Here is a 26,540-nt window from a genome sequence, read left to right as displayed (position 1 = left end):
AAGCACTTAACCCATTGAAATGATTTAGGTAACTGTGAAGGTAGACACCATTTGCAATTATATTTCATATTCATGTGCATTTCTCAATTCTGATGTCTAAATTATGACTGGCAGTAATGAGAAAGTAACATCAGATGCATGGAATGCTTCATAGATCTAGGAAAATGGCTTTAAATTTAATTTATAAATCTATAATTACACAATAAATATATTTAAACTTATTAAAGAAATTCCAGTGTGGTGTTAATAAGCATACAGAACAGAAAATGCCTTTTTATTGTTTTGGTTTTTTTTTTCTTTCTTTTTTTTTTTTTTGGAGAAGGAGCCAATGCAATGGCTAGTCTTTATTGAAAAGAAGAAACTTTACAGTAACAGTTTAAGTAAATTAGTGCAAAGATTTAGTGGGCCAACTGGTGGGGCACCAGCTTGTAATGGGTTCCACAACTAGAGCATGGCTGGGTTTCGCCTTTGTGCAGCCAGAACCAGATGACAGCACTATTATCCTCTTCACAGATGCAGCCTACTATTCATTTGTTGGTGATAGATGGGACTAAATTAGGGTCTTCCTTGGTGCCCGAAACTGCTTTTGAGGCTAGCATATTGTATGAGTCCAACCCCTTCCATGCAACCATCATGACCTCCCCCTCCAGCCCAGTCACCTGCTCATTGTCAGTAGGAACACCACCTCCAGATGCCATGGAGCACACCTCATTGGGACCACTGGCCCTGAGGGTCTGCTCAGCCAGCACTCCAACTCCACAAAGTAATCTTGAAGGCTTAACACCTGATACAAATAGCAGCACTTCCGAGAACAAGCTCTAGAAAAGAAAGTGTCCTAACAAAATACTAATCTCTCACTCCAATCTTCTTAATCCTAGTTGTAAATCCTTAATTACTTTCTTTTAAACATTTCTGTTTTTATTTCTTTTCCTGTTTTCTAACAGCTTAAGGTTGTACTTCTTGATTTATCAATTTCAAAACTGTCAAATTACTCCCTCATAAGAGTTCAAAGAGGGGGGTTTAATTTACTTAAATCTAAGCCACTTCTTTCCACTTTATAATTGTCCCATGGTTATATCAGTGATATAACATTTTAACAATGGATTCACTGAAGTGAAGACAGACCCCAGTTTGTAGCAGTCGCTAATGTCTGTGGCTAGTTTCAAGCTACCAGAGAACAGAGTTGAAAACTTCCCGAAAATTTAATAATTAGCTCTAACAATTCAGGACAGGAAAGCCCCAGCATATTGTTAGATAATATCCACTTACACTAATGGTTACTTTTTTAACACTAAATAATATGTTTCTATTTATTGATGAAGGCTCTGCTTTCTATATCTTGACTCAACCCTTTCATCCTCCCTTCTGCCTTGAATCTTATTTAATGATCACTTTTATATAAAGATAGTATGTGTATTTAAATAAGAAATCACAATGAAGTCTTCTATGTTTTCTCTTGATTCTTTAAGTTGAAAACTCATGAACAACAGTATATGAGTAAAACCATATAGGTATTGTTTCTTGCAAAGCCAGATGTTGTGTTAGTATTCTAGTATCATAACACTGGAATACTATAAGGGGTATACTGTTAGCATAAAGATCACTGCAACTCCCATTTGTAGCATTCTGTTGATGTTTACAGTGATGAAACAAACCTTAATTTACTACATTGGTAGAACGTGGTTTTCTTAACTAGAACTTTTGCGTTTTGGTTTTACGTTGGATTTGATTTTTCTTGGAGTTTCTAATTATTTTGTGCATATGCTGTGTGTCTATGGGTAAAAGTTTAGCATGTGTTTATCATATTCTTACCTTTATCTGCCTTTACAATCAGACTATTTTGTAACATCTACAAACCAAAAGCTGCCCTCTTGGGTTTCCTGTTTCCAATTCCTGGCTTTCTCTCTTTTCTGTCATCTCTACCACCACATCCCTGGTTAAATCCAACTCTCCATCTACACTATGTTGCAACTGAGAATCTGACAGTGACTAGAGAAAACTCACAACTATGCAGCCTGGTCACCCTCCAAAGTCATGATAACTAATTTTAAATGAGCTTTGAGGAATCAACAGGCCTATTGCATTGCCCTAAGCCCACCCTCTCCCACTATTCACAATGTTTTATATCATATCTTGTTCTGTCTCAAATATTCATACCTCTTTGATTATCCTAATGTCTGGTGATCTTCCTTTTAATTTTACTAAGAAAATACAACCGAGCATATATTCACTACCAAATCTACCAAGCAACGTGTACCTTTACCCACATATTCAGCCTGTCATTCTATCAAAATCGGGGCTGCCTCTATTCAAAGTCATTGCTCTTGAAGTACTCTCCTACTCTCCTGAATCATTAAATTTTCATTTCTTTGAATGATTCCCATAATGATACAAGTATACTGCAAATATCTCATCTTATATAATTAAGAGGATGTTGTACAGGCTCAAAGATAGAAAAATAGAGCAAGAGAATGCAAACAATTTGTGAAAACTGTTATTTATATGCTAATTTGATATGGAACAGAGATAATATTTTGGATTAGTGTTGAAAGGATGGACTAGTATAGTGTGGTACTGAGACTATCAGTTTTTATTTAGGAAGAAAATAAATTTGGATCTCTACTTCACAGTGATCACAAAAATTAACTACAAATAGGTTGACACTTCAATATGGAAAGTCAATGTTTAAGACCTTAGCCAAAAATAAATGAGACTATTATTCTTACCTTTACATAAACTGAAATTAGCACCAAAGTAATAAGGAAACCATTTATGAATTTTACTACAATGAATATAACAATTGAATTTTTATTTTCAACAATGGAGGACTAACTTATTTCAAAACAAGCCACATACAGAAAAAAACTAAAGAAAATGGAAAATACTTAAAATATTAATTTGAAGGTGTAAGGAAGCTACCAAGGCTGTGAAGACTTGAGGGGCCAAGACCCCAGAGAGATGTGAAATTCATAGAAGTGAGCATATATTTGGTACTACCTTTTCTCTGCGAGGAATCTATGATCCTGAAGTTGTGGCTGAGAGGATATGAATTTGAGCAAAAGCATTCTCAAGATTTTAGCAATTTTATGGGAGCAACGGGACAGAAACCAAAGATCAAAGCCCAATGATAAAGAGAGTTTCTGGTAAACAGACTAGGCTTAGAAAAGGGCTATGTGACCAAAGTAAGAATAAGATAATTAAACCAGTTCTTGCTGCTATAAAGTGCATTTCTCTCCTGGAAGAATATTATATATTCTAGTACTTCAGGGTTTTTTTCTAAAAATTTTCACAATCTCTGGAATCAAACAAAAATCACTAGGCATGCAAAGGGACAAAAATGGACCAAATATTAGGAAAACAAATATTGATAACAGCAGGATAGAAATCAAAGAGCAACGTAAATATTATAGAGTCCTAAGAGAAAATGAGGTGAAATGAAAATACCATACTCCTCTCCTGTACATAGTATGAAAATTCTAAATTAAAAAAAGAAAAGCAAATGAAATCACCACTATATACAAAAGATAATATATGGCAAACAAATAACATTTCATTTAAATATTCAAGGGCATCTATTATTTAAAACTCAATGTAATTCAACATAGTAAAAAAATAATAGAGAAAAATATGATCTCAGCAGATGCAGGGAAGTCATTTGATAATAGATTAGGAAATAAAGAAACTTCCTTAATCTGATAGTGTCTAAAAACAAAATAAACAAACCAAAAAAAACCAACCAACCAAAAAAAGAAAAAACAAAAATCAGTTAACATCATGACAGATGGTGAAATAGTAAAATACTGAACAACTTTCCCCTGGAATGAGAATGAGATAAAGGTGATCTTTACCACCCCTTCTATTCAGCATTGTTCTGAAGAGCACTTTGAGCATAGTATGACAAGGTGGAGAAAGGTATAAGGACTATAAAGGAAGAAAACAAAAACTAAAATTAGTCATAGAAGTAATCATTTTGTATACAGACATACAGAAGAATGTATAGAATCTTAATACAACTGTGGATTTAACAAGGTCATTTTGTATATGTTTAATATGAAAAATAAAATATAGTTCAATATATTAGCAATTAAAATTAGAAAATGAATTTTTTAAAAAGGTATCACTTGTAATAGTACCAAGTAACATAAGATTCCTAGAATTAAATAAACAAAAGATATGTGGTATCCCTGCAGAAGAAAAAAAAATAGATGTAAATTATTACCGAGAGAAATTAAGTAAATGGAGGGTTGTACCATAGTTATAATCAAAGTCTCAGAATTGTAAAGATGCCAGATCTTTCCAAATTGACTTATTGTTTCAAGGAATATCAATCAAAATTCCTCCAGTTTTGTGTATATGTGTGTATATGTGCAAATTTGCAAGCCTATTCCAAAGATTAAAAATAACCAAGATAACCTTGAAAGTTCAGAGGATGTAAGCAGTATGGTATAGACACAATGATAGGTAAATATTTCAACTGCACATAATAGAAATTCCAGAAAGAGACTCACATGTGTTCGATCACTTGATTTATGACAAAACTGGTACTGCAGCACAAAGGGAGAATAAACAGACCTACAAATACATAAATGGCTCTGGATCATTTACATACACATATAATCTCTAATTCATACCATACACAATATCAAATCCAGATGAGAATATAAAAAGCAAAACAAAAAAGCTTCTAGAAGAAAATGTAAGAATATTTCAAGACTTGGAGTAGGCAAATTACTTGAATATAACATGCAAAAAAAGCACTAACTATGAAGAAAAAGATTTTTAAATTGGATTCTTCATCAAAATAAACTACTAAAAAATGAAAGGGTAAACCACAGAGTGACATAAGTTATTTGCAATACACCTAACCAACAAAGAATTTATATCTAAGATATAAATATCAATAAAGAGAAGACAGGTAATGTAAAAGAAAAATGGGCAGGAAACTTGAACCGACAATTCACAAGAGATTTCTAAATGGCCAGTGATAAAGGTCTCAGTCTCATTAGAAATCAGGAAATACTAATTGAAACCACAAGAATTTTCCATCTCATAGCCAATTAAGGTTTTCCACAAAGTGAAGCTTAAAAGGAAATTTGTTTCTGAAAATTAAATACTGTCCACTGTTTAGTTTGCTGGTTTGGTTTACATACATGATAATATTTCTTTAATATCTTAGTGCCCTCCATTTTCTCTCTCTTTTTTTTATTTTATTTATTTATTTGAGAGAGAATGAGAGACAGCATGAGAGGGAAGAGGGTCAGAGGGAGAAGCAGACTCCCCGTTGAGCAGAGAGCCCGATGTGGGACTCGATCCCGGGACTCCAGGATCATGATCTGAGCCGAAGGCAGTCGCTTAACTGACTGAGCCACCCAGGCGCCCTCTCTTTTCTTTTTCAAAACTCTTCTTGAACAAAAATATTGTCTTGCTGCACAGGTCCTCTCTGACTTTTCCTAGATCCTCAGGTATTTTATTATATTCTGTTCTTTTATGTTCTTTATTTTTTGAAGTTTATTTATTTTTAGATCTGTTAAAAAACAAAATTGAACTGAGCATATTTGAAGATCTAATTGTTTTTATTAAATGATTCAGGAGTCAGGCAGCATCCCACAAAGTAGAGGGGAGCTCCACTGAGCTAAACCAAAAAAGGTTTTTAAAGACAGAGAGAGGGCATTAAAAAAAAAAAAAAAAAAAAGATTAGGAAGAAAGAAATTTATTAGCAAGGAATGCATTGTTTAGATAAGGCTTTCCCCCTATGGGGAAGAGAAAAGGTGAATCAGTAAATTTCCTAGAATTGACCAGGGAATTGCATGTTGACTAATTAAAGGTTACATTTCTGAGGAGTTGAAACTGCAGTTAGGTTCGATATTAAGTCTTAGTTTACTGGCTGGAGGTTTAACCTAAACCATTTTGGGCCTGCGGTTTTCTTTTTAACAGATCTCTTATAATTTCATGGCTGTAATATCTTCTAAAATCTGAGCACATTGCTTTATTAATTATTTTATTTTTCTTACCTTCAAGTCTCTCGATTCTCTATTTTTCTTGCACGGTCCAATTTTCTGTGGATTCATCTTGGTCTTTCTCTTTCAGAATTCCTGTTTTCCTCCAATCATTGGTTGGGTTCCTGCATAAGCAGATTATGAGATCGAGTTTAGCATGCAAAGTATTTATTAAGGAGTGTCCTTTGGGATCAACAACAGAAGAAGACAGGGGAAAAAAGTAGAGCTGAGCAGTGAAAGAAACTGATTTGCTGTGCAGGCTCAAAGCCGGCCTCCACTGACCTCATGGACAACTCTCAATCCAGAATGATTCTTTAGAATATCCTCAGATGAACAGAGATGGTCAGACATACACTCTCACACCAATCAGTTCTTGGATGTAGGTCTCCCCAGGAAAGGTTGTGATTGGGCCGAGGCCCTCTGCAGCGAGGCAACTACTGAAGAGACTGGTAGCTAAAGTCCATCTGCCCACGATGCTTCCAGAATCTGAGACCACAAGTTCTTCATTGAGGGAGAAATGCCTGGGAGATTCTTCACAATGTCTTCTATATCCTCGATGTCGAGTGGCCCTTTGTTTTACTCTTATATTTAAAAGCCAGTCATTTTTTTGCAAGGGGATTCATCAAACTATTACCCAATGGCCAAATCTGACCTGTTGTACTTTTGTAATAAAAATATAATCAAACAGAACCATTCCCATTTATGTTTTGCCTATGGCTACTTTTATGCCATAGACAGAGTTGAGTAATTACAACAGAGACATTATGGCACACAAAGCCAGTAATACTATCTATCTGACCTTGTACAAAAAGGGTTTACTGAACCTTGTTCTAGAAAGGTAGTGTGCTTTCTATATAGTTATGCAGTTAGGGCTATTTCCCTCTAAACATCTTCCCTGAGTGGGAATTTATAACAATAACAACAATTAATTTAACTGAGCACTTATCATTGAGAAACCTTTTACTCTCATAAGCCCTACTGAACCCCAGGCATCCTGGTTCCAGATTCCAGGCCCCTAACTACTGGAACATCTCTCTATGCAGAGTTCATTGAAGAATAGCTTCCTCTTACTGAGCAAGAGACCATCAGACTTTGAGCTCCCCCCCTGCATGCCAGAATTTAGAAGCATAATCATGTAAACTTGAATCACTTCCTTGGAGAAATACCCTGAGTTTTTAGGTCTTAGAATAAATGTCTGATTGTCTTTTGCTATGCACATGTTTGGGGTCAGAATGGTAGAGTTGGGAAACAGCCAAAGGTGTTCCATAGATACCTGGTTTGGGCCCCTGTTCTCACTCCAGGCTACTCTGAATCAATTTCTAGTTTCTGGGATTCCCTAGAGCTCCTGCATACCTTCTTCCTCCACCTATTTCAACACTTGTCATACATTTCCATCATCCTCCTTTCAAAAAAGCACTGTCCTCTGAAACCCTCTTAGACTCTTCCATTACAATTCATCTTCTCCATTTCAATGTCCCTAACAGCCCTACAAGGTGAATGCCTATGCTCAATCAGCTATTTTGATATTTTGGGTTTTTTACATTATACAATAGCTCAAGAAAAAGGTTAAGTCATTTTTAGTTTTCTGTTTGAGGTTTTTAATTGATAATGAATACTTAAATATTAAATATTTACATTTTAGGAATATTAAGTCTATGTAGTGAATGAGTGACACCAGTGCCATGTGGAGCCTGAGGCAAAAGAAAAATTCAGTAATATTGATCCTGTCTTTACTTAAAAGTTTGATATTCTGTTCATCATGGATGTTCTTGCATTAATACTGACTTTAAAAAGTACTGCATTGAGTATTTTTGTACCTTCATTACTGAGTATTTTGCTGTCCCTTTAAATTTTGTGCCCAAGCAAGTACCTCACATGCTTTAATCTTGTTCCAACCCTGCTTGACAAGGTCCTCAAAGCTCTTGATTATATGATATTTTCATTAAGGGATAGTGATAATCATAGAATTATGAATACTAATATAAAAAAGATACTATAGAAACATCTATAGCCAAAGCTTTTATGCCACACTCAGATGTTAGTTATTATAGCTCATTTATATATTTGTTCTGATAGATAAAAGTATTCTCATTTCCAAGAGAATGTGTTAAAATAAAGAGCTACCATAGAAGGTATAGGAGCAGATAATTCATTAAAACACTACTTGTATTATATGGAATTTTCTTATATGAAAACTAATTGGTTGAGATTAGGAGAAAAGAGCTAAGCTTTAATATGGAGCAGAAGAGAAGGAATCCTCTTAAACATGAGGAGTCAACTTTTTAGATGCAGAGCTAGATGCCAAAAAATCAACAAGAGATCAATAATTTGCTTAAGACAGGGCAATTTCTGAAAGCCTTGGAAAACAAGCTGTAAGAATAATAAAAGTCACAGTTCTACATTCGCCTGAACTAATTTTCTGTATTCTAATTGTGTACAAAGCATCAAATGCATTACTGCCCCCCCCATAAAAAGGTCTCAGTAAATGTATGTTGCTTTAGTAAATGAAACACTTAAAAGGATTTGTACATTTTACTCACTTATATTTTCAATTTAAATTTTCTGGATGTTTCAAAAATTATATAAAAATAGAATGCTAGTGCATTAATAAAATCAATAGCAATTATCATAATAAATATTGAGTAATAAAAAATGCCAAAAAGATAGGCATCTTTGTTTGTGATAAATGTTGGCAAGATGGAAGCAGTACATTTACTAATGGAATCATACAGTCATAAAGTATTTCATACATAAATATCCAAAATAAAATTATCATTTTCCAGGAATGAAAACACTTCAAAATTATAGTGTGCACAGCTCTAAATTGATCCTATGAGTGGATTCCAGAAAAACCATTTACCACATGGTTATATTTAAGATGCGACTCAAGCTTCCTGAATACTTTAAAGGTGGAGTCACCAATGCCCAAAACTACTGATAATAAGAAGGACAAAAACCCCACATATTCAGAGGACGTAAGTGCTTCATGTAACAGAAGCTACAAATTAAGAAAATACAAAGACAGTTTACAATGATACCGATACACAGAAGGCAAATTAATGTTTAATTATTCATCATGCTTAATTTCATATAAGCCACTCCCAGCCATTATAGTCTAAAAATTCTTCATCTACATCATGATTGCAATTTTGATTGTCATCAGGTTCACTTACTTCATGCTGCTTCCTCTTTGAGAGGCAATATAGCCCATGGTTAGAGTACAGACCCTAGAGTCAGGCTGCCTCATTGGTAGCCCAGATTTGTGACTTTAGACATGGTACTTAACTTCTTGGGTCTCAGGTTTAACATCTGTAAAATGAAAATTACAATTTTATGTGATTTTTAAAATTTTTTAATTCCAGTATAATTAACATAGAGTGTTATATTAGTTTTGGGTGTACAATGCAGTGATTCAACAATTCTGTACGTTACTCAGTGCTTATTGTGATAAGTGTACTCAATCCCCTTCACCTAGTTCACCCATCCCCCACCCACCTCCACTCTGGTATTCATCAGTTCTGTATAGTTAAGAGTTTCTTGGTTTGTCTTTTATTTTCTTTGTTCATTTGTTTTGTTTCTTAAATACCATTTATGAGTAAAATCATAGGGTATTTGTGTTTCTCAGACTGACTCATTTCTCTTAGCATTATACTTTCTCCATACATCCATGTTGTTGCAAATGGCAAGATTTCATTCTTTTTCATGAATGACTAATATTCCATTGTAAATATATATCACACCCTTTTTATTGATTCATCTACCAGTGGACACTTGGGCTGCTTCCATAATTTGGCTATTGTAAATAATGCTGAAATAAACATAGTGGTGCATGTATCTTTTCAAATTAGTGTTTTTCTGTTCTTTGGATAAATACCCAGTAGTGGATTACTGGATCATATGGTAATTTTATTCTTAATTTTTTGAGGAAATTCCATACTGTTTCCCACAGTGGCTGCACCAGTTTGCATTCCCATCAACAGTGCACAAGGATTCCTATTTCTCCACATCCTCACCAATAATTATTGTTTATTGTGTGTTCGATTATAGCAATTCCAACAGGTGTAAGATGATATCTCATTGTAGTTTTGTTTGCATTTCCCTGATGATTAGTGCTGTTGAGCATCTTCTTATGGGTCTGTTGGCCATCTGTATGTCTTCCTTAGAGAAATGTCTGTTCATGTCAACTGCCCATTTTTAATTGGATTATTTGAGTATTGAGTTGTATAAGTTCTTTATAAATTTTGGATACTGACCCCTTACCAGATATATCATTTGCAAATATCTTCTCCTACTTAATAGGCTGTCTTTTAGTTTTACTGATAGTTTCCTTTCCTGTTCAGAAGCTTTTTATTTTGATCTTTATTTTTGCTTTTGTTTCCCCTGCCTCAGCAGACATATCTGTGGCTGATATTAGAAACATTACTGCCTGTGCTCTCTTCTAGGAATTTTATGGTGTCAGGTCTCATATGTAAGTCTTTAATTCATTTTGAGTTTATTTTTGTGTATGGTGTAGCAAAGTGGTCCAATTTCATTCTTTTGCATGTAGCTGTCCAGTTTTCCCAAAACCATTTGTTGAGGAGACTGTCTTTTTCCCTTTGGATATTCTTGCCTCCTTTGTCAAAGTTTAATTGACCATAAAAGTGTAGATTTATTTCTGGACTCTATTCTCTTCCATTGATCTATATGTCTGTCTTTGTGCCAATACCATACTGTTTCGATTACTACATTTTGTAGTATATATTGAAATCTGGGATTATTATACTTCTTATTTTGTTCTTCTTTTTAAAAATTGCTTTGGCTATTCTGGGTCTTTTGTGGCTCCATACAAATTTTAGGATTATTTGTTCTAGTTCTGTGAAAAATGCTGTTGGTATTTTGATAGGGATTTCATTAAATATGTAGATTGCTTTGGGTAGTATGGACATTCTAACAATATTTGTTCTCCCAGTCCATGAGGAGGGATATCTTTCCATTTCTTTTTGTCATCTTTAATTTCTTTCATCAGTGTTTTATGGTTTTCAGAGTATAGGTCTTTCACCTCTTTGGTTAAGTTTATTCCTAGGTATCTTATTATTTTTGGTGTAATTATAAATGGGATTATTTTCTTAAATTATCTTTCTGCTACTTCATTTTCAGTTTATAAAAATGCAACAGATTTCTATATATTGATTTTATATGCTGTGGCATTACCGAATTCATTAATCAGTTCTAGTAGATTTTTTGGTGGAGTCTTCAGAATTTCCTATACATAGTATCATATCATCTGCAAACAGTGAGAGTTTTTCTTCTTCTTTACCAATTTAGATGCTTTTTATTCCTTTTTCTTATCTGATTGCTGTGGCTAGGACTTCCAGTATTATGATGAATAAAAGTGGTGAGAATGGACATTCTTGTCTTGTTCCCGATCTTAGGGGGAAATCTCTCATTTTCTCCATTGAGTGTGATGTTAGCTGTGGGTTTTTCATATAAGGTGTATATTATGTTGAGGTATGTTGACTCTCAACCTACTTGGTTGAGGGTTTTAATCATGAATGGATGTTGTACCTCATCAAATGCTTTTTCTGTATTTATTGAAATGATCATATGGTTTTTATCCTTTCTTCTGTTAATGTGATGTATCACAATGATTTGTGAATATTGGACCATCCTTGCATCCCAGGAATAAATTCTACTTGATTCTGGTAAATTATTTTTTTAGTGTATTGTTGGATTCAATTTGCTAATATTTTGTTAAGGATTTTTGCATTCATATTTATCATAGATATTGGCCTACAGTTCTCTTTTTTAGTGGTGTCTTTGTTTTTGGTATGAGTGTAAGGCTGGCCTCTTAGAAGGTATTTGGAAGCTTTTCTTCCTCTTCTATTTTTTTTGAATACTTTGAGAAAAGTAGGTGTTAATCTTTCTTTAAATGTTTGGTAGAATTCACCTGTGAAACCATCTAGTCCTAGATTTTTGTTGAGAATTTTTTGATTACTGGCAATAGGTCTGTTCAAATTTTCTATTTCTACCTGTTTCAGTTTTGGAAGGTTGATTGTTTCTAGGAATTCATCTATTTCTTCAAAGTTGTTCTATTTGTTGGCATATAATTTTTTGTAATATTCTCTTTTAATCTTTTGTATTTTTCTGGTGTCAGTTGTTATTTTTCCTCTTTCATTTCTGATTTTGTTTATTTGAGCCCTCCTTTTTTTTTTTTTTTTTTTGATGAGTCTGGCTAAAAATTTATCAATTTGGTTGATCTTTTCAAAGAACCAGTTCCTGGTATCATTTTTTTTTTTTTTTTTTAGTTTTCTGTTTTGTTTATTTTGTCTCTAATTTTTATTATTTACTTCCTTCTATTTTGGGGTTTTGTTTGTTCTTCTTTTTCTAGCTCCTTTAGCTATAAGGTTATTTTAGTTTTTTGTTTTGTTTTGTTTTGTTGTTTTTAGATTTTTTGTTACTTCTTGAGGTAGGTCTATATTGCCATAAACTTCCCTTCTTAGAACAGCTTTCTCAATATCCCTAAGATTTTGGACAATTGTGTTTTCATTTTCATTTGTCTTTGTGTGTATTTTTTTAATTTCTTCTTTGATTTCTTGACTGACCCATTTATTGTTTAGTAGCATGTTATTTAACTTCTATGTTTTTATGTTCTTTCCAGATTTTGTCTTGTGGTTGATTACTAGTTTCATGGCATTGTGGTTGGAAAAGATGCATGGTGTGACATCAATCTTTTTGAATTTGTTGAGACTTGTTTTGTGGCCTACTATGTGATCTATTCTGGGAAATATTCCATGTGCACTTGAAAAGAATGTGTATTTCACTGTTTTTGAATGGAATGTTCTGAATATATCTGTTAGATCCATCTGGCCCAATGTGTCATTCAAAGCCAATATTTCCTTGTTGATTTTCTGTTTGAATGATCTATCCATTGGTGTTAAGTGGGGTGTTAAAGTCCCCTACTTTACTGTTTTACTATTGACTACTTCATTTATGTTTGTTATTAGCTGTGTTATGGATTAGGGTGCTTCCACATTGGGTCCACAAATATTTACAATTGATACATCCTTATTGGCTTATTCCCTTATGGTTATATAGTATCCTTCTTTCTCTTGTTACAGGCTTTGTCTTAAAGTCTATTCTGTCTTATATCAGAGTATTGCTATTCCACTTTCTTTTCACTTCATTTGCATGATAAATGCTTTTCTGTCTCTTCACTTTCAATCTGCATTTGTCTTTATGTCTGAAATGAGTCTCTTATAGGCAGTATATAGATGAGTCTTGCTTTGTAATCCATTCCATCACAGTATGTCTTGATTAGAGCATTTAGTCCATTTACATTCAAATTAATTATTGCTAGGTACATACGTATTGCCATTTTGTTTCTTATTTTATGGTTGTGTTTGTATTTGTTCTCTGTTCCTTTCTTGTTCTCTTATCTCATGGTTTGCTGGCTTTCTTCAGTGTTATACTTGGATTCCTTTTTCTTTATTTTTTTTTTTTTGCATATCTATCATCAGTTTTTGATTTGTGATTACCACTAGATTTATATACAATATCTTATACATATAGCTGCCTAATTAAGTTGATGGTCACTTATGATTTAACGCAGTCTAAAAGCACTAAATTTTTACTCCCCCCCACCCTCTTTTATGTATGTGGTGTCATAATTTACCCTTTTATTTTGTGAATCTCTTGACTGATTTTTATAGATCAGATTTATAGAATTAATTTTACTGCTTTTGTGTTTCCTACTTTCCGTGCTCTTCCTCATGGTCTTTTTGTTCCACTCAGAGAGTCTCCTTTAACATTTCTTGTAGGGCTGGTTTAGTCATCATGAATTCCTTTAACTTTTGTTTGTCTGGTAAACTCTCTCTCTCTTATTCTGAATGATAGCCTTGCTAGATACAGTGTTCTTGGCTGTAGTGTTTTTGTTTTTGTTTTGTTTTTCCTTCAGCACTCTGAATGTATTATTCCACTCCCTTCTGTCCTACAAAATTTCTGCTATAAAAGCAGCTGATGGTCTTATAGGGTTTCCTTTGTTATTGTTTTCTTTTTCTTGCTGCTTTTAAAATTCTCTCTTTATCATGACTTTTTGCCATTCTCATTCCTATGGATCTTGGTGTGGACCTCCTTGGGTTGATTATGTTAGGGGCTCTCTATACCTCCTGGATCAGGATTTCTGTTTCCTTCCCCAGATTCAGTAAGTTTTCAGCTTTTATTTCTTCAAATGCATTTTCTGCCTCCCTGTTCTTTTTTCTCCTTCTAGGATCCCTATAATGTGAATGTTATTATGCTTGATGGTGTTGCTGAGTTCTCTTAATCGATTCTCATTTTTTATTAGTCTTTTTTCTCTCTCCTGTTCAGCTTGATTGCTTTCCACTACTCTCTCCTCCAGGTCACTAATCTCGTCTTCTTCCTCTAGTCTGCTATTTATTCCCTCTAGTGTATTTTTAACTTGTTATTAAGTTCTTCATCTCTGATGAGTTCTTTTTTATAGTTTCTATCTCTTTGTTGAAGTTCTCACTGATATCCTCCACCCTTTCCTCAAGTCCATTGAATACCTTTATGACTATTACTTTAAATTCGCTATCAGGCATATTGTTATCTCTGTTTCATTTAACTCTCTTGCTGTGATTTTGTCCTGTTCTTTCATTTGAAACATTCCTCTGCACCCTCATTTTGATTAATTCTCTGTGTCTGTTTCTATGTGTTAGGAAAGTCAGCTATGTCTCTTGCTTTTGTAAATAGTGGCCTTATAAAGAAAAGGTCCTGTAGTGCCCTGCAAGGCACTGTCCCCTATTCACCAGAACCTGGTGCTTCAAGGGTGTCTCATGTGTGTTGCATGTGCCCTACTGTTGTGGCTGAACCATGTTTGCCTTTAGTTCAGTCTTTTTCAATGGTTCTCTTTGCCTGTTGTGTGTATAATTTGGTCCCTATGTTGTTAGTGGGCCAGAATGGGGCCACCTTGGTCCTGAATTGGGTCAGACCAGGCATTTGCCAGAGCTGCAGTTGCACCAAACTTCAGGGTGCTCCTCCTGTGTTATCCCCTGAGATGCTTTAATTAGTGGGCAGGACTTATAGGCAGACCCAGTGTCTGCCCCCAGCCCACTGTCAGGGCCACAGTCAAACTGCTATGTCTGGTTTTCTTCCCCTTTCTCTCGGTCAGGAGTCACTTTGGGGTGGTGCTGACCCCTGTCAAGGCTGCTTGCACACTGCCACTTGTGACACTACTTTGGGTGAACTCCTGCTGAGGAAGTGTTAAGGGCAGGGTGCACAGTGTTAGCAAAGTTTATGCGGGTCTTCTGTGAGAGGGGTCCTAGAAGGCTTTGGATTGCTGCTGAGGGCAGGCTGGGGGGAATGTCTGCAGAAGAATGCTGGGGTGGGGCATGCTGTTAGCAAGCTAGGTTCACAGGCTGTACTGGTTCCCATAGGTGTCCATATATCTAGACTGGGAGGCTGGGGAGGGAAATCATGCCTGCCAGCTCTTTTGTTCCTGGAGAAGTCTCCCAAAGATCCTTGCCCCTCCAGCACATGTTCTGAGATTTGTAAACAAATCTCCCCACCCCATATTCCCCAGGTGTTTTTCAAACTGCTGCTTTTATGTGGTATCTCAATGGGGCCATTTGTTATACTGTCTTTTTAAGGGTGAGGACTCAGTTTCCTATCACTCCCAGGCTCTCCCAGAGCCCAGCCATTGATTTTTAAAGTTCCAGGTGCTAAGTCCCACTGATTTTAAAAACTTGCTAATTCAAGCTCCTCTCATTTTCAAAACCAAATGTTATGGGAATTTGTCTTCCCAATGCAGTTCCCTCATGCCTGGGGTGCCTGGTGCGGGATATGCTTCTCTCCCCTTTCCATGCTTCCTTCATCCCTCCCTCCTGTGGATAGTCCTGCAGGTCAGTTTGGCTCCTGACCACATGTCTGCCCTTCCTACCCTCTTTTAATGTGGACTCTTCTCTACATTTGTCTGTGGAGAGTCTATTCTGCCAGTCTTCAGATCATTTTCTGGGTTATTTACTCTGATAGGGTGTTACCTAGGTGTATCCATGGGATGAGGTGAGCCAGGATCCTCTTACCCCACCATCTTCACTGGAAGTCTGTTTTTTTTTTTTAATTAGATGAGAAGACACAATGCCTGACATAGAGAACGTGCTAAATAAGTATAAGCTATTGATGTTATAATAAAAATAATGGTAATAATAAATAAATAATAAATTTGGAGAACCGATTTTTAGGTAAACATTGTTAGCATGAGCATAGAATATCTCACAGGAAACACCTTAGATGTCACTGTAAAAATGTGTTTCTCTATGTGTATACATGTTTTCTGCTCTCCAACTTCAGATTGTCTACATAACCTCTAAGTTGGAGGATAGTACATACCATTTGCCCATGTCTTTTCCTTGAGGAAAACTTTTCCCTTAAATCCAGCTGCTTTATAACAGTCCATGTGGGCTAGTGTTCATAAAGTTCCGCTTAGGAGGAAAACCACTTGCTGGAGACATGAGCCTTGGAAGATGCTAGCATTTGAAGATGTTGCCCCATCCCTGCTTAAAGCAAAGACACAGAACAACAGTGGTGTCCACGTTCAGATGAAAAGTAAGTTAATAGTAGATGCTTTTACCCTGACTTTTTGAATAGTGTTGAGCATTATAAAATGGAAAATCATAATCAGTCACCTCAAAGATCAAGAATTGGCTTAATATAGACTGAAGATTTATAAGGGCATACTCTTTCTATTGAAAATGAAATGTGCAGCAGATCCTGGAACAGATTTCATGGGATGCAGCACAACCTGTTTCCAGGAACAGAAGCATCAAATAAGCTATCTCTGATACTATAAAATAAAATGAGGAAATTGAAAGTATCATTCCATTAGCTCATATTCTCTTTCCTCCCCTATTCCTCTGCTTTTTGTTCATACTGATTCTTGCCTGGAACTGCTTTCCTGACTTTTTAAGCTTTCTTTCTGGATGATCATTATTTATTATTGCTGATCACTCAAACTTCAGCTTGCATATTACTTCTTCCAGGAAGACCAAGCTAGGTTAGGAGCCCACCACCATTTGTGATGTAGAGCACCTGAACTTCCTATATCACACTATTTGTCACATTTTATAACACTGCCTCTTTGCTTGTTCATATCATCACTGCATAGAAACTCTTTGAAACCAAATATTATTCATGTCTTGTTTACAGTTATGTCACCAGAACTACCCCTGGGTAAGTGCTCAAATATTTGTGAAAGAAAAGTAGAGAGAGAAGGGAGGAAAGGAAAATAGAAATGGAGGCAGGAAGATTGATAAGCAGCACCTCCTTCATTTCAACAATGGCAGAGCTGCCAGAAATTTCAAAACCAAGGTGCCATATGATCCTAGACTCAGCTGTGGCACAAAGCGAGGGACGTTAGGTTAGTCCGTGAAGGCAATTCAAACATTTTTCCTTATACCAACTTGGATTTAACTTTTACATCCTTTTTCATGGCAAAGCTAGGAACGGAAACATCTCATACTGGCTTACTTTGTTTGCCAGACTTTTTTCAAGCCTGAAGACAAAAATATCCTTAAAACAATTTAACCCATCTGAAATAATGGTGAAGAAAACTCTGTATGCAAAAGTAATTCAGTGATAATTCATAAACAGAATAGCAATATTATTTTTGTTTCTTTGAGAAAGATTTTTTTCCATGATTTCTTATTCATCTGACTTCCAGTTGAATTCAGACAGTAGAGAAATCTAGCAGGAGTTTAAATGGAAAGAAGAGAGTGAGGTCAGGTTGTTTATTTTCCTGGCTTCCCCCTCCCTTTTAAAGTGAGCTCAAACTGGCTAATCCCTGAACCAAAAGTCAACCAAAAGACTCTAGCAGCAGCAAATGGCATTCTACTCTCTCTCTCTCTCTCTCTCTGGGTTCCAGTAACCTCTCTTGATCACCGTAGGCCTAAAGAGGGTATCAGCTCAGCGGCTGCTGAAGCCAGATTCTTGTAGTAGCCTGTGATCCTCCTATACCCATCATTTTAATGTCAGTAAACACATGTAAATTATTCTATTTTCAGTGTTCCATATATTTTCTGTTGACTTGAAATTGATACAGAAAATGGGTATCTCTGTCAAACATCTTTGATATATATTCTTTTTTTTTTAAGATTTTTATTTATTTATTTATTTGACAGAGAGAGAGACAGCGAGAGAGGGAACACAAGCAGGGGGAGTGGGAGAGGGAGAAGCAGGCTCCCTGCTGAGCAGGGAGCCCAATGTGGGACTCAATCCCAGGACCCTGGGATCATGACCTGAGCCAAAGGCAGACGCTTAATGACTGAGCCACTCAGGCACCCAATATTCTTTAAAGCAAAATATATACATGACTAATTTAATGCTTCTCTTTATTATTTTATAAAATTATAAATCCAGACACAGTATTTTTATCTGGAGGAAAAAGGAACCATATATTTAGCGAGTAAATCCAGGGTCAGCTCTGCTGTTGTATACACACATATTATTCTTCTCAATATTTTACTAATATTTTTAAAACTTGAAATTAAGATTTATATTAGTCTATATTAATCTATTACATCATTTTTCCTGACTTGGAACCTCTTGGTGGCCCACCCAACCTCTATATCCCTTGTCCTAGAAGAACCCAACTTGTATTTAGTAATCTACCCTATTTTTCATTCCAAAGTGGAATTCTGATTGGTCTATGTAGCCAAGCTGTGCATAGGATTCCCTTGGTCAGGTGGATCAAGATTTTGAGGGCTCTGAAATCATAAAATTTGGGGGTTGTCTTTAAGAAAAATAATACAAATTATGAATATAAAATAAGAATGATTAAATATTTATTAAAAATGAGAAAATTAACAAATTTAAAAATTTAAAGCTGACTGAAAATATGCTAACCATAGCAAAATCTAAAAAATAATATAATTTTAATGAACTGCTTGACTCTACATTTTCCTTCATTTTCAAAATGCATAGTTCTTGATCACCACTTCTTGAAAATAATCTTATAGTATAATTTTCTATAGAGAGAATAAAAATATGCTTCAGTCTTTGATCCAGCAAAGCTAAAATCACACTTTGTTTTTATTTTTGATAATCACTTGCTGTTTTTAGTTTTGCTACTGGCATGTACCCTACAAGTAGAGAAATTCTGATGAATTCTGTTTCATGTAATTCCATCAAAAGGACAAAAAAATGTATGATTTATTGATACTTGTATATTTTACAGTATGAAACATGTTCCAGATAAGAATAATCTTCCATTTTAAAAGAGCTATAGAGGAGAATTGAATCCTCAGTGAACAATTTTACTCTTCTGATATTAGAAGGATAATCCATAGGCTCTTCCTTACTTTCTACATTTCAAATCTTTTTATTTTCTACCACTATCCACACCCTGCCAGCTCCAGACACGTTAAGATATGTCCATATTATGATTCAACCTGAGCACAATAGGTAGTAAGCTAGAAGGCTACAACTCAAAGTGAAGATGACTGCAGACCAAATAAATATATACTATTAATCCAAAACTATGTAAACTACCAACTCAAAACCTCACTAGCAGAATCTCCCAAATATTTAAAACTTGAACATCATCTGAAATAAAGAGTAGTGTAAGGGAGAATAGGTCAAAGTTCAGAGACACAGGAGTTTTAACTGAGACTAAAATAGTTTATTTTGTAAATTTTACAAAAATAGAAAATATGAACATATAAACACATATGCTAGGGCCTCTCTCTGGGGCTTAGGAAAAGCTCATACAATTAATGGGCCTAATGCTTCATTATCTTAACATTAAATCCACCTCTGTCTCTGGTGATTGTATCTGGCCCAGGTTCAGGCACGCACCCCACTCTCTAGCCTGCAATCAGAGTGAAGAGAAGTATTGTTTTACATGTGTTGGAGACACGTTTCTCTACCTTCTACATGGCAACGTGAAAAAATAATTATTTTACAATCCTGGAGAAACTGGCCAAGGTAAAGTTAATGCTGGTTGATGTAGATATTATCCTTGGAGCTTACCCTATGTTTGGATTTATAAATGATCAAGAAAATAGTGTTTAAACTAGTTTGCATTAGTCTCATCCTAATACAATTAATTTGCATTATTTCTGAAAGGCTATCGTTTGAATAAAGCTAATTTACATTTTAACAAATTTAATTCTCAAATATGAAATTATCCTATTTCCTATTTGAAAATCATTATATAACTTGAAGTCCAGAATTGTGATGTCCTCAGCTTTGACTATTTGTGGTCTTTTGTGGTTCCATACAAAATTTAGGGTTGTTTGTTCTAGCTATGCGAAAAATGCTGGTGGTATTTTGATAGAGATTGCATTAAATGTGTAGATTGCTTTGGGTAGTATGGCCATTTTAACAATATTTGTTCTTCCAATCCATGAGCATGGAGTGTCTTTCCATTTCTTTGTATCATCTTCAATTTATTTCATAAGTGTTCTATAGTTTTCAGAGTAAGGTCTTTCCTCTGGTTAGGTTCATTCCTAGGTACTTACTGGTTTTGGTGCAATTGTAAGTGGGATTGATTACTTGATTTCTCTTTTGGCTGCTCATTCTTGGTATATAGAAATGCAACAGATTTCTATACATTGGTTTTGTATCCTGAGGCTATACTGAATTTGTGTATCAGTTCTAGCAATTTCTAGGTGGAGTCTTTCAGGTTTTCTACATAGAGTGCCATGTCCTCTGTGAATAGTCAAAGTTTGACTTCTTCCTTGTTGATTTGGATGCCTTTTATTTCTTTTTGTTGTCTAATTGATGAGGCTAGGACTTCCAGGACTATGTTAAATAATAGTGGTGAAAGTGGACATCCCTGTCTTGTTCTCTGACCGTAGAGGAAAAGCTCCATTTTTCCCCATTGAGGATGATATTAGCTGTGGGTTTTTCATATATGGCCTTTATTATATTGAAGTATGTTCCCTCTAAACCTACTTTGTTGAGGGTTTTTTATTATGAATGGATGTTGTATTATATCAAATGCTTTTTCTGCATCTACGGCAATGATCATATTGTTCTTTTTCTTTTTAAGTTGTTTTTTTTTAAAGATTTTATTTATTTATTCATGAGAGACAGAGAGAGAGAGAGAGAGGCAGAGGGAGAAGCAGGCTCCCAAGGAGCAGGGAGCCTGATGCGGGACTCGATCCCAGGACCCTGGGATCATGACCTGAGCTGAAGGCAGATGCTTAACCATCTGAGCCACCCAGGCGCCCAATCATATTGTTCTTATCCTTTATTTATTAATGTGATATATCACGTTGATTCATTTGTGAATATTGAACCACATTTGCAACTCAGGAATAAATTCCACTTGATTGTGGTGAATGACTTTTTTAATGTATTGTTGGATTTGGTTTGCTAGTGTTTTATTGAGAATTTTTGCATCTGTGTTCAGAGGAATATTGGCCAGTAGTTCTCTTTTTTAGTGGTAGTTCTCTTTATTAGTGGTATCTTTATCTGGTTTTGGTATCAGAGTAATGCTGGTGAGGATGTAGAGAAAGGGGAACCCTCTTGCACTGTTGGTGGGAATGAAAACTGGTTCAGCCACTCTGGAAAACAGTATGGAGGCTTCTCAAGAAGTCAAAAATAGAACTACCCTACAATCCAGCAATTGAACTGCTAGGAATTTACCCAAAGAATACAAAAATACTAATCCAAAAGGATACATGCACCCCGATGTTTATAGCAACATTATCTATAATAGCCAATTTATGGAAATAGCCCAAGTGGATAAAGAAGTGGTATATATATAATGGAATATTACTCAGCAAAAAAAAGAATGAAATCTTGTCATTTGCAGCAACATGGATGGAGCTAGAGAGTATTATGCCAAGTGAAATAGTCACAAAAAGACAAATATCATATAATTTCACTCGCATATGGAATTTAAGAAACAGAAGAAATGGGCAAAGGCACAGGGGGAAAAGAGAAAGAAGCAAACCAAGAAACAAACTCTTAACAATAGAGAACAAACTGATGGTTACCAGAGGGCCAGTGCGTGTGGGGGTTGGGTGAAATGGGTGATGGGAATTAAGGAGGGCACTTGTAATGAGCACCTTGTGTTATATGGAAGTGTTGAATCACTAAATTGTACACCTGAAGCTATTACACAGTATGTTAGCTAACTGGATTTTAAATAAAAACGTAAAAAAAAATTATAAACTATTGAATTACACAACTCTCACAGATATCATAAAATTTTTTTCTGAGGTGATAGGAACATTTTTAAGACTTCTGATATTTCTCAAATATGATAACTGTTTCAAAAACATTCAACTACATAAAATAAATATATTAGAATTTACATTCATATTTAGCAAAAAAGATTCCCTAAAATAAGTATTTTAAGTTGTTTAAAGAAAAACATAGGTTCTAGAGTATTTTTTGTGAATTTTCAAAATTCAAAAATAAACCCACCTCATAAGCATTGATAAGAAAGCATTGATATGAAAATATATATCAAAGTGTTTTCCCATTGGTGAGATATGTTTTAAAAGTTTGCAAATCTCAATTAGACATATTTCAAGGCATAAAATTGCAAAACCATTTCCTTTTTATTGTTCTTAAGAATTAAAAAAATAATAATTCCCTTAAGACTCAAAGCTCATTTAAAGTTGTGTTTCTGAATAACTACTATCTTTTGATTTAGATTAAAGTTCTGGAAGTCCCAGGCAGGAAATATCAAGTGATCAAGCACATAACTCAGAGAGAGAGAGAAAAGTGATTAAAGAGAAAGAAGGGGAAGAAAAGTTTTGCTTAATAATTAAAAAAAATAACAAAAGGTATTGTCAGAAAATATTAAAATTCTTTTAGAGGCAAACCAAAAATCCATCAGAAGAAAGAAGTAAAAAGTAATACCTAGAGGAATACTGACTAGTTTGAATCAGTAGGATTTTTCTCTTTAAACAGTTTACCCCTTAAGTTCCCTGCCCGAGTAAGGAGGCACTATGAAAGAATGGAAACAAAGAGAAACTGATTCATAATCTTTGACACCACATTTTTATTCCATATGCTTCACATTTCCCAAAATGTCTCCTATTGCAAGGAAAGTGTTAGGGCAGTTCTCATAATGGCTTCAGCTTGCATTTTTCCTTATTTTCATTTTGAGACTCACAAAGGCCTCCCAAGGCCCCACAGAGAAAAATCTAGTTTTTTTATTTCTAAATGGATGTTATATTTATAGATGTTTTTATGTCTGCACCTTACTAAAATATACAGAAAAGTCTGCAAGAGAGTCTGAATTTTACAAAACAAACAAACAAACAAAAAAACAGGGAGGACTGTGTTTAAAAACTCTGTGTGAAAATTGTATGCAAAATGTGCTTGGCCCCCTTAGTAAATATTTTCATGTGTCTCAGTCCTTTTATGATTATGGTGGCTTTTTATTAGTTATTTTCATTTGTTGTGCAAGGACCTGTGGTTCAGTAGTTGAACAACACAAATTATAACTGCTAGGAAAGCAGTATTTTATTTTACATTTCTCCAAAAATTTTTTGCCTCCTTTAGGACACAAAACTTATTCGACATTGCTCCTGAACTCAGAGGGTTTTTAGTCTAAGTTGGAAGACAACACATAATAATGATGAGCCATGGTGGTGATAACAAGGGTACACAAGAGGGTTGTTAGAACACGGGAGAATATGAGAGGATTCAGTGGTCCCTTGTTTGTTTTTTAAAAATGTGTTATATATTTGGGGTCTGAATACATGCAGAGAGAATAATAGAGCAAAAACCTGTTTTTTCCTTTCAATTTTGTTAATTTTTAACTTTTTGTCTTTTAAATTTAGATCATTCAAAATAAGAATACAATATTACAGATCCATATTAAATCCATTCTTCTAGTGTCACCAATCACTTTTCTTTATTTAGAAGTGACAACTAGGGGCACCCAGATGGCTTAGTCAGTTAAGTGTTAGACTCAGGTCATGATCTCAGAGTCCTGAGATCAAGCCTAGCATCCAGCTCAGCACTGGGCAGGGAATCTGTTTGTCCCTCTCCCTCTCCCCTCTTGGGTGCACCCACTCTAAAATAAATAATATAATAAAGAAAAGAGAGAGGAGTGACAACTCTCCTAAATTTTGCGTGCATTATCCCAAAGCATGTTTTTAATAGTCTTACTATATAGGTATGTATACACAAATGCATGCATGCACATGCACACACACAATGTTTGATATATAGTATACATATATTTACATGAATATTATATGTATAATTGTGTATATATATTTATAAACTGCATAACATGCTATCACACTATATATCTTTTCTACAACTTGCTTTTCCCACTTAACGTTTTGTTTAATCATTATCCATGTCTATAACTATACATAAGGATCTAGCTCAATACTTTCTGCTGCTATGTGGTATTCTAATAGATTATTAATATACAGTATATTTAGTCATTTTCCATTTGATGGGCATTTGAGTTTTTTTCATCTTTCCCTATTAAAAATAAAATTGTAATAAACGTCCTTTTATATAATGTCCTATGTACATGTGTGAGCTTCTCTTAATTCTAAGAAGTAAGCTGAAGTTCTGAGTCCTGTTACATGTGCAGCTAAAATGTTATTTGATATTGCAAATTTTTTTTGCCAAAGTGATTATATCAGTTTATAATTCTATCATTGATATGTAAGTTCTAGTTTTTAACAAAAAATCATCAAAAATAATTAAGGAAACATCCAGTTCAAGAATTTAGAGGACAATAATTAAAAAAAGAATTTAGAGAATATATGTCATCATAAACTTGAGAAAGTAGCAAAAGGAGATAATGAAGAAAAGAGCAAAAGTTGATAAAATAGAAAGCATGAAAATAATGTGCACTGCCTAATCTTTTGGTGTTAGGTTTTGTATGTGTGTTAGCCAAATGTTAAAATGCATTATTCAATCAATGTTAATCAGCATTATTAGTGGCATTATGTAGGTATTCTATAGCCTTATTTCTCTTTGTCTGGTTTGTCTATTAAATATTGAAAGAGTAATTATTAAAATATTTTATTGTTATTCTGTCATTTTTGCATTCCTCTGTTTACCTTTAACCAAGATAACAGAAGAAAAACTCAGAGTTAGACAACAGTACATCCTATATATATAGGTAGATAGATATATTAACTATAGATATATTAGCTTTATGGGATTCTTTGAAAACATGGGTTATGTAGGTAAAAATTGAATTTGATTCTATGTATAAATTTCTGAAAGGGTTGTTGTGTGTGGGTGTGTGTAATCAAGTAATTGTTTACACCAACATGCATTTACTGCAGTTTTTCTACACGTTGATATAATTTATTTAACCAATTATTTATTTTGGATTCTTAAACTGCCGTTGACACTTCACAGTTTTAACTAATGCCAAAATAAGAAGTCTCTATGGCCAAATATTTGTATTAGAATGGTTTCTTTAAATTCTAAAAAAATTATAGTACATAATCATGAAAAATTGTAAGATGCGTGATACACATTGCCAAGTTGCCCCTACAAAATGTTGCACCATTTTATACTTTCACCTAAAAATGTTGAAAGTATATATTTTTCCTACATACCATCATTAGTACTAAGAAAATAATTTTTGAATCTTTGGCTATACAAGTAAAAATTTGTTTCTCACAGTTGTACCATTAAAAATCAATAGTAAGTAAGTACTTCTTTTTAATTGTTTATTCACCATAATTTGTGTTTTTAATGATTTGCTCAGTCTATCCTCTTATTTTGTAATGTGATGATAGTTATTTTTCAGTGATTTTTATTATATTAATCATCATGTAAAATTATCTTCTCATTTTCTCATTTGACTTTTAATTTGTTCTGTTACATAGTGTAGTGTTTAATTGTAATGTTCAGCTTCTCAATCTTTTGTGAGTTCTTCAGTATTTTCCCAGCATTTAAAAAACATATACTAAATCTCTATCTCCTGCCAGAAACTGTCCTAGATATGGAGAAGACAATAAAAGACACATACAGAAAAGGCCCGTCTTCTTGAATGTAACATTCTATTCAGTAGTATTTCACCAATATTAAACACCATGTCATGACTCATGACAAGGAAAAATATAAATAATTCACTATTTTCCTAGCTATTTTCTGGTTTTTGATTTATTGGAAAATCAAAATTGATTGGAATTGATTGGAAATTTATTTTCTTATATAGTGTAAAGATATTGCTTTTTTTTTTTTACAAATCTAAACAATTATCCCTTAATTCTCCATTTGCACAGGGTTAAAAATGCCATATTTACCATAAACTAACTCTTAATTGTACTAAACTCTGTTTTTTTATAACTTTAAAGTAGTTTTTATTGATCTCCCTTATCTCTTGTTTGTTTACATTCGTTCTTTTAAAAGATTTGCACTGTTATAGTATGTCTCAATGTTAATTTAATTTTATAATAATTTTCCATGTATTATACTGCAGTCTGTTGAATAATTGAATAAAATAAGTATTATACATTTTAAAATGTGCAAAGAGTTTGATTATGAGTAGCATCATGGACTGTTAGTTATATGTCCCCAAAAAGTTGAGAGATGAAAAGTTCTTTCAAGCTGTTTCCTGTT

General features: G+C 34.3%; 1 pseudogene; it reads right to left on the bottom strand.

Moving 5' to 3' along the window:
* Window positions 1-398: 398 nt before the first annotated feature.
* LOC113927896 overlaps window positions 399-26,540 on the bottom strand; it is a 38,627-nt pseudogene continuing 12,485 nt past the window's right edge.

The sequence above is a fragment of the Zalophus californianus genome, chromosome 7 (genome assembly GCF_009762305.2).
Source record: "Zalophus californianus isolate mZalCal1 chromosome 7, mZalCal1.pri.v2, whole genome shotgun sequence".
NCBI lineage: Eukaryota > Metazoa > Chordata > Mammalia > Carnivora > Otariidae > Zalophus > Zalophus californianus.
Note: the sequence above shows the minus strand (reverse complement) of the source record. Positions and strands in the feature narration are given on the sequence as shown.